This window comes from Sinocyclocheilus rhinocerous, unplaced genomic scaffold, assembly GCF_001515625.1.
Source record: "Sinocyclocheilus rhinocerous isolate Xijiao unplaced genomic scaffold, SAMN03320098_v1.1 scaffold1983, whole genome shotgun sequence".
NCBI classification, from domain to species: domain Eukaryota; kingdom Metazoa; phylum Chordata; class Actinopteri; order Cypriniformes; family Cyprinidae; genus Sinocyclocheilus; species Sinocyclocheilus rhinocerous.
The window spans coordinates 176,295-186,467 of record NW_015652276.1 but is presented as its reverse complement, the minus strand read 5'-3'; positions in this window follow the sequence as shown (position 1 = coordinate 186,467).

Here is a 10,173-nt window from a genome sequence, read left to right as displayed (position 1 = left end):
ATCTTTTTTTTTTTTTTTTGGTTGTTTGTTGTTGTTTCCTGTGTGAATAATTTTTGCTGTAATCTCAAATTTTTTGTGTGTTCGTTTTTACACTTGTTTGAGAAAAAAAGGTATTTTATATTGTTTGCAACAGCAAAAACTAAAATGAAGTTCTATGAACTGAAAAATTGTAGGATTTTATACTGGTTTTTAATCACTTTTCTTTTTCTTTCTTTTTTTTTTTTTAAGTTTATCGGTACTATCATTTTATTGCCTTCTGAACATTTATGATGTATTTTAGATGGTACAAGTGCAATGTTACCTGCAACCAAGGTGTTATAAAAAATTTGACAAAAATCTGCAAATTCTGTCCATGAAAATAAACTGAACTTTTCATGTGGGCAAAACTATTTGACTAAGAGACCTCATGCCTGTTATAACATTTCAGTGTACTCTGACCAAACTTGTTGAAGTCTCATTAAGATGAGTTGGACTGTTGGCGCCAAGCCATACGCTCATTCACACCAGCTTCAGGAACCTTTTGAACTACAAGCTTAGTGGAAATTATTAGACCATTTACTGTAAGAGTCTTAATATACTCTTGTTTTCCTATATGCCCACGATTAAGTGCTTGCCACAGTTTCATATGCTAGTATTTCCCTCAGTTAGTCCCTTTATAGTTTATTTTCCTTAAGCATTAATGTAAAATGTATATTAAATGTACGTTAGTAGTTAACTGAACAAATTAGCATCACTCCTTCGCTGCAAAAGCAGATGAATGATCTCATCCATTAAGGTACCTTGAGACTATTGCATTTTTAAGAGGTTATTTCACTCTCTAACCCCTGTTGTTAGACTTCACCCGTAGTGAAATGTTCAAACATAACTTTCTTTCTTCACTCTGCTCCTTGTAAAATCTGACTAGAGTTTTAACATTTTAATGACGTTTAGTCCTGTCAGACACACCACTGGGACAGGCCAATTTTGCTTAATAGTTCCCTTACGGTCTTCTAAATGCCTGTATGAAGGATCTGTCCCCAACTTGATTGGAAATGGTTTTAATGTATGGTATATGTACCCGCCGCACTTTGGCAGTTCTGCGTATTATATTTCCACTCGTGACAGGAAAGCAGAAAAACACTTTACTCTTAGGATGTAAATGACATCTCCATTTAACAATGAGATTATTCATCTTTGTGTGCGCTCATCTGTTTATGTTTGGGTTGCTCAAATCCAACAGATTTTTGATACATCACCTTTTGAATGATGTTTTCTGAAGCTGCGATGTGATAAGTTGCAGCTGCTGTTTTAATTATTGGTACTGTCAATGCAGCTCTTACCGATTACACTTTTTGGCTGAGTCAGTGGAGCTGAATGATGTTCCTTAATCTCCTTTTGTCCCGTATAAGACTGATTTTGATGGTTTATTGCATCAGAGTTGCTTTATTAACAAAAACAAATGTACAGTGTCAGTGCTGCTGTGTTGGAATTAACCCTGATTTGAATTTGCAGCTTGGAGCAAGGAACCTTAAAAGTTGCTGAGTGTGGTGGAGTACTTCTATAAAGAAACAAACCTACCATTACTCCCTCGTTCACCTACATGGCACCTCCTGGAGTAAACAGGTCGAAACACCCCAAAAACCTCCATTTAGAAACAAAACTATGGGTCGACACTTTGTGATGACTGGTAACCACAGTGATCAGTGCAATTAAAGGTGCAGTTGGAGATCTTGGAAAATGTTAACTTTAGCACTGAAAGCGAAGGTCCTACCCTCCCTGCAAATCGCTGTCCAAAGCCATGCCCCCTGAATGCATATAGACCAGAATTCTCACAGACCAGAATACAAGAGACAACATTACTACAATAGGCAACATCAGCGGTTCCCAATTCCAGTCCTTGCGCCCCCCCGCTCTGCACATTTCATGTATATCTCTTATCACGTGCGACGTTTGTTCTATTCGACCGTAAGTGCCCTGCGAAGTGGACATCACCGGATATTCCGCCTTCCAATTCGAAACGAGCGTATATGTTCCATACAAAGGGCATTAAAGTGTGCGAGACGTAAATTTAAATAATTTTTATTTACAGAGATATATTATGTCACACTTCACACATCATATAGATCGGAACACAGTTCATGCACGTAGCTCAAATCTAATGAGCTGGTTATCTGAATCGGGTGTGTTAGCTAAGCGAGTCATGCAAAATATGCAGAGCAGGGGGCGCGAGGACTGGAATTGGGAACCGCTGGGCTACATCATGTGTCATTCAACGGTGAGAAAATTTTAAACGTACTACAATACCAGGACGGAAGACCGGGTTGTTGATGTTTGTCTGCCATTCTTTCTCTGTCTGCAGAGCGTGCGTAAACGCGCTGATGACGTATTCTGTCTGTGCGAACAGGGTGCGCAGAGGTATGCTAATACATACGTTGACAGGCAGGTAGGAAATCCAATTAAAACGCTCGGACCGAGCATTTTGATTGGACGAACATTTCTTGGTCCTACGCCTTCCACAGAATATATTAATACAGATAAATACATTTAGACCACTTAACTTAATGATTGCTATCGGGATGTGATGAGACTTTCAACCAGCATAACAAAAAATGTTTCTGAAGACAATCACTTATTGCACCTTTAAGTGGCTTTAGGTTCTGATCTGTCCTGAGTCCTGTCCTCTCATCAGACCACCACCACACCCGCAATGAGATTTTATCATAGAGGGAACCCCACCCATCTAACAGCTCCACCTCATGCTGCCTTTACATGTTATAAATTTTTTTTTAAATGTTACATTACATAGGACCCAAAAAAAAAACTGCAGTGACTGAACATGCTAAGATTTTTTTGTCTTTTCTAATCACAGTGTATCAGAACCCTGTTTGTTTTTTGTTTTTTTGGTGTCTGTATAATGACCACATTTCTCTTAGACGTTCAGCAATATCAGGCGACCTGGGAGTGAACAGGTATTATCCTGGCAAGGTATTAACTAAGTTCAAAACTAAATATCCTTTTAGGTTTTAAAGGGATAGTTTACTATTCCTTTAAGTGCACTCACTGCAGGGAGCTTCTTCTTGGTAATTAAAGGAGCTGTAAGCGATTTCAGGCATTCTAGCTTCAACCATTCTCCATAGACATGTCAACAAACCTGCATAAATAGTCACCTAACTTCAATTTACAGCACCTTTAAGTGTAGTGTTTATTCCCAAAAATCTTGTCTGATGTTTTCCAGTAATTCAGTCAGATGTGCAATGAATTGTAAGGGCTTTAATAAGAAAGCTAAGAACACCAATGAAATGTGATAAAGCAGACAAAAAGCAAATAGTTAAAACGCTTACTTCATTTCAAACATGGTTGGGAACATAATTCTTAGAGATTGGTTTCAAGTAAACAAAGAAAGCAGGCAGCTGGATATTGTAACAGGAATCATTCAAAGTGCATCTGTTTCTATGTTATGCACTAATTGCATTTCTCCACTCATAATTTCCATATCCCGTACTCTTTAGCCGATCAAGGTAAACACATAATCTAATATAACTGATTTTGCAGACGTGGAGAAGGTTATAGATCAAAAGAGAATCCACGCACCGGTCTATAAAGCCATCTAAGGTCTTACACATTCAAAACTTGGCAAAAATATTGAGACTACCATTTTGCGACCATTCCAATGATTATAAGAGGAATAGTTCACCCTGAAATGAAAATTACCATCATTTACTACGATCTAAACCTGTATGATTTTCATTCTGAAAAATGTTTTCAACTGTTTTTATCCATGCAATGAAAGTAAGTGGGATCCAATGTTGTTTATTCCACAGAATAAAGAAAGCCATACAGGTTTGGAACAACATGAGGATCAGTAATGATTACAGAAATTCAATTTTTGGTGAACTATGGTGTCAACTGAAGCAAGTGCATATCAGGCACAAAACCCTGTCGTTACAGGGGGACAATTAAGGTCAGCAGATACATAAAGACCATATCTAGGTCAGCCTAGAGTCCCCATTTTACCACCGGCAATGCTGTCATATTTCTTGATTAACCAGCTGTTGAGTGTAACAGCAGCTGAATTTAGAGCAGGCCTCTCCGGTGATGGTCATTGCACAAATATGCTTACTCCGATCTAAACGTCCATTTGCAGAGCCTCTGGGGAAGGACTGAACTGTAGCTCTCGTGATTACAGTCTAACGGTCTGATTAGCGGGGACGTCGTTGCACAGAAATGAGAATCAAATTAGAGGGGATCTTCTTGCATGGAGAAGTAAAAGATCTAATTGAAATATCTGTGTCTTATCCAAGTGGTTGATAAGAGCAACAGAGGAGACTTTTATTTGAACATATATTTATGATTTATGGCTGACTGTCAGAATGCATGAGTATAATCACGATTTTGACTTGTACAAAAGATTGATTCACAACACTCAATTCCTATTTAATTAACTGTAATGCTTTTCTTTAGGCCTTATGGGTACCAGATTCCTTCGCTGTTGTTTTGAGTGAATTATTAATGGAATTTGATCTGACTTTATTCAGACTTCTACAGAAAAGCAGACACATGTATGACACAAACCAATTTTAATGGTTGTTTTCCCAAAGTCTTCAAATAACGGCAAGGCTCTTTGTAAATGAATTGCTTGGTGGTCAGTCCACATCATCAGATTGACTCAGCTTGGTTTTTATTCATAATGGGAAACTGACTTATTTGTCATGTCTCGTCGTTGTTCATGTTTGTGAGTAATGGCGTCAGGTTTTTTTGTTTGTTTGTTTTTTTGCCTGTGAAAACAAGTTTAAGATCTATACACAAAATTTGAATCAAGGATGTCTCTCGGCATTGCGCCTGGCCATAATTTAATGGAATGAGTGCCACATTTTTTAAGATATCAAGATGTCAGTAAAAAAAAAAGTAAAGAAACACTTGTAAATTGTGTTGCAGACCTGTCCATTCTGTTCCATTCAGTAAAAAAAAAAAAAAACACATCCTATGTAAATGCAGTTTGATGAGGAGCATTGCCTTTAGTAGCTGCATATGAATGTAGCACTTCAAGCTTGAATTGCTGCAATGGAAAGAAAATCTTAAAAAGTCTATTTTATTTATTAAGTCTATGTTATTTTGTATATAATTGTAATAAATTATATATATATATATATATATATAACCCAACTGGGCCCTTGACGGAAGCATTTTGTGGTACAGTTGAATCTGCCATGTTTTCATGCTTGCCACTTGAGTTCCTGACATTTTTCATAGCATAGCTTTGTTTATTTCATCGCTCAACTACTTATTTATTATGTTTGGACTGGTGAGTTACTGCATGCTGATCCATACTTACCATCACTGTGGACTATTCTGTTGACTCAGTTCATAACATTGACCTTTGTCAAAACAAAACACAAAGAGAATCTCTGAAGAAAAATCCATTCTCTGTGGAAACAAAAATGGAACAAGCAGTTGACAGGATTGTGACCAACAAAACACAAACACTCAAATCCTGCTCTACATTGTTTTAAGCTTGTTAAATTGTATCACTATCACAATACAGAATTAAAGTCAGTCACAGCTTCTATTTCATGCCAACTATAAGAAACAGAGCAAAATTGCATTTGAACAGCATTTGAATTTTTCATGGGCAAATCAATCTGACATCTGTGTCAAGTACTGTGGCCTGGTCAGGCTGTAGATCTGAACAGAACTGGTGTTGTCTTTCCATATGGATGTAGCCACATAATGGCAGACCTCTGGTGTGATATCATTATAGTCTGTGTTGCTTCAAGAAGAGCTTGTTGATATTGGTATTAATTGTACATTTTCCATGTGATCTCAACACGGAAAATGAATGAGTAGGCAATGTTTCATATTTTAATATTATGCAAATATAGAATAATAATGAAGGCTGCAGTATAAAATGTGATGAACATTTCTACAATATAATTCGATTTGATCATGGTGAATTCAGTGTCCCATATCCCAGCAGTCATTCCTTTTATAAGCCCCTATAAAAGTCCCTCAGTCCTTGACACACTGACATACTCAATAGGCACCAGTAGACAAGTGAGTCATGCCCTGGCAGAAGCATTTAGTAGCTGCATATGAATGTAGCACTTCAAGCTTGAATTGCTGCAATGGAAAGAAAATCTTAAAAAGTCTATTTTATTTATTAAGTCTATGTTATTTTGTATATAATTGTAATAAATTATATATATATATATATATATAACCCAACTGGGCCCTTGACGGAAGCATTTTGTGGTACAGTTGAATCTGCCATGTTTTCATGCTTGCCACTTGAGTTCCTGACATTTTTCATAGCATAGCTTTGTTTATTTCATCGCTCCAGCAACTACTTATTATGTTTGGACTGGTGAGTTACTGCATGCTGATCCATACTTACCATCACTGTGGACTATTCTGTTGACTCAGTTCATAACATTGACCTTTGTCAAAACAAAACACAAAGAGAATCTCTGAAGAAAAATCCATTCTCTGTGGAAACAAAAATGGAACAAGCAGTTGACAGGATTGTGACCAACAAAACACAAACACTCAAATCCTGCTCTACATTGTTTTAAGCTTGTTAAATTGTATCACTATCACGATACAGAATTAAAGTCAGTCACAGCTTCTATTTCATGCCAACTATAAGAAACAGAGCAAAATTGCATTTGAACAGCATTTGAATTTTTCATGGGCAAATCAATCTGACATCTGTGTCAAGTACTGTGGCCTGGTCAGGCTGTAGATCTGAACAGAACTGGTGTTGTCTTTCCATATGGATGTAGCCACATAATGGCAGACCTCTGGTGTGATATCATTATAGTCTGTGTTGCTTCAAGAAGAGCTTGTTGATATTGGTATTAATTGTACATTTTCCATGTGATCTCAACACGGAAAATGAATGAGTAGGCAATGTTTCATATTTTAATATTATGCAAATATAGAATAATAATGAAGGCTGCAGTATAAAATGTGATGAACATTTCTACAATATAATTTCGATTTGATCATGGTGAATTCAGTGTCCCATATCCCAGCAGTCATTCCTTTTATAAGCCCCTATAAAAGTCCCTCAGTCCTTGACACACTGACATACTCAATAGGCACCAGTAGACAAGTGAGTCATGCCCTGGCAGAAGTCAAGTGTATTCTGGCATAGTTTCCAGGAGATGTCTTCGCTTTGAGAGAGGAAACATAAAACTAAAGCTCATGGCTGAAAGACAGTCCAAAGATATATCATACCATCAGCACACTGCAAGTTTAAGCACTGCCTGAGGCCTTCCGATCAACCCATCTTGTTATTGAATGCAGTTTCCTTTAAAGTCAGTTTAGACATTTCCAGGTCAGTGATAACAGGTTGATTTCATTTCTTGACAAATGTATGTGTACACGACGGCAGGTGTCACATTTGATACAAACATTATAAGGATTAATTGGGTGATTGTTGAATTCCGTTTTGCTGTACTACATAGCTGTTGTGCTACATTAATGAGATTAAATGAAATCAAGAGAAAAGCTAATAATTTCCATGAACCTCTCTCTAACCCTTTGACATCAAGTTATGAAGCAAACATAGTCTCCCATAAAGGTCGACCCCTGTCATCACCCTGTTATTACTGCCTTGCAGGTAAACTGACATTAGTTCAGCATCTTTTCCCCTTTGAAGTGTGACCAAGAACATCTTATCAAAGGCTTTGCTGTTGTAGCTTCAAACATCAAGATATCCTAGAAGAAACATCAAAACAGAGGTTGGAAATAACTAGTTGTCTGGCCTTATTCTTCATCAAACAACTAATAAAAGTGTTAGAGAAGTTTTTTGTTTGTTTGTTTGTTTTTTTCCTTTGAGAAAGGCTGGTTTGTTCCATGAATAGAATTGAAAAATAAATCACCAAGTATAAGGTCTGTTTTTATGCATTTGTCTGAACAGAAAAATCGCATTCAAAATCTGAAAAGATTCTCATGCCCAACAGGATGAATTTTCGTGTTGCTGGTAAGAGTTTGATAGCATGTATACAGTTTTTCCACTTGCTCTGAAAGACAACAGTGACATGCAGCATATCCTGTAAATATTTGGTCACAGACCAATGATTACAGAACAGCTCAATTATGCAAAAAAAAAAAACCTATATATTGCAATTTTAAATGTGTATATAAATTGTAATTATTTTTTAAATTATAATGAGGTGATTCCAATGCGCTGCTTTTGAATGGACACTATAGAAATGTTTCACATATTATTTAAGTATCTCAAAGATACAGAGTTAATAAACAGGATTTAAAGAATCACTACAAATTTTTTTTTTTTTAATTTTATTATTATTATTATTTTTTGTTTGTTTTTTGTTTGTTTTCCTTTAACGTCATTGCTCCACACTCCATCCTAGTAGGTGGCGGTAAATGCACCTAAAGCTGGTTTGCCAACCGCCATAAAACGTCAAAGAAGAAGAAGAAGAAGGACTATATGCATAAACCTTGCGTGCGGTATACAAACGAACATGGAACAATACATTTATTAATCTGTGTTAATGTTAGTTAATAAAAAGACAATCGTTCAGTGTTTGTTCATGTTTTTGTTGCTGTTACGTGACGTAGCGGTGTCTGACTAGGGGCGAGACGTGGGCTGATGACGTCATCGTTTCAGAAAATATACGGATTTGCTGTCCACACGAAAACGCAAGGGCGGTGTTTTCAGATGTATCCACTCTGGGACGGGGCCTCAGATAGATGTCTTGCGGTCTCGCTCATGAAACAGACAACTTTGTATAGTGTAGTATAGTGGCAACCTCATTAATGTCTGCCACAGGAGGAGATAAAACAAATTGAATGTATGCTTCCAAATCTTATCATTTAATATCATCATACAGATGCTCTTCTACACTAATGAGCAATGTATGAATCTCACATCTCAAGCTGTGTAATTTAATTACTCTCCCATCCTGGATCCTGCCAGAGTCTCTTCCCCTGGGGGTCAAAATCTTTTTTTTCCTACATTCTAGCCTTTCACTACATTCTTCCAAAGGAGAACATGTGATTTCTTCACATCTGTTAAAACCCCAAATGCTCTCAGTTACTGTTCGACAAAACGTTGTCCTGTCATCATTTTGCATTGTGTGATATCAGTCTTTACAAGTAAGCACTCCGAGTGTGGAATTGCAAGTTTATTCTCTTGGGATTGATAGATTTAAACCTATTATTTTGTAAACAGTTGCTGTAAGAGCAATGATGCATTAGTAGATCATATCCAGTGACACCCCAACCATGTTTCAGAAATCTTTCGATCATAAAGTTTAAAACAACTGTTCTGGAAGCACAGCTGAATAAATCTCAGTTTATCACCCTTTGGTGGACAGGCTGTTCCACAGCAGATGTTAATAGGTCTGTTACACCGTTTAGTGATTCATTGAGAAGTTTATGTCCAATTTGATGTCCAAGAAACATCTCACGCCTCTTACCGATCTCACTGGGACGAGCACTGGAAAGAAGAGTCCATTGTTTTGCGAGGTGGTTGTATAGAAAGGAATTCTTTGAATGTGTTGTACAGCTGTTGAGTTAATTATGTGGGTGGGTTTGTGTTTTAGTCATTACTGGTGTTACAGGTAGTTGTTATATAATCCTGCACTTACAGTAGAGCATTGTATGTGCTTAGCATCTGTTTACGAGCTGAGCCCAACATGTTGAAAATATGTAACGCTGTGTAATCCGGGGTTTCTGGGATATTTATAGTCTCTCTTTGACCTGAGAGGTTTTCCAGTCACTGGGGTTCAACATTAGCATCAATTACATTTTGTTACCTCAAAAAGTCAAAGCTGCAAAAACTTCTCATTCTTTCCAGTTAAATTTTAAAAGTTGCCTATCTTTCTCAGAATTGCTTAAGAGAAATCAATTTGGGTTTTCCTTTACTTCTTTCTCTTTTTAATCCGGGGTTTTTATTAATGAACGTTCTAAGCTATTCTCTTTCACATGCGACAACCTGGAAAGAAAGGTATTAATTCCAGTGCCATTCCACAGATGGTCTTCATTAAAGTGTCTTAATCAGAATACCCAAGTTCTGCTTGCATCTCTGGAGACTGGATTTGTGAGAAAGGAAAATCCCCCTAGAGGACACAAACTAATGTAAAACTTGGATAAGGGTGAACAGATCTCCATAATTTTGTGATGCCTCTAACCTGTAAAAAAAAAATAAAGAATGTGCCAGGGCAT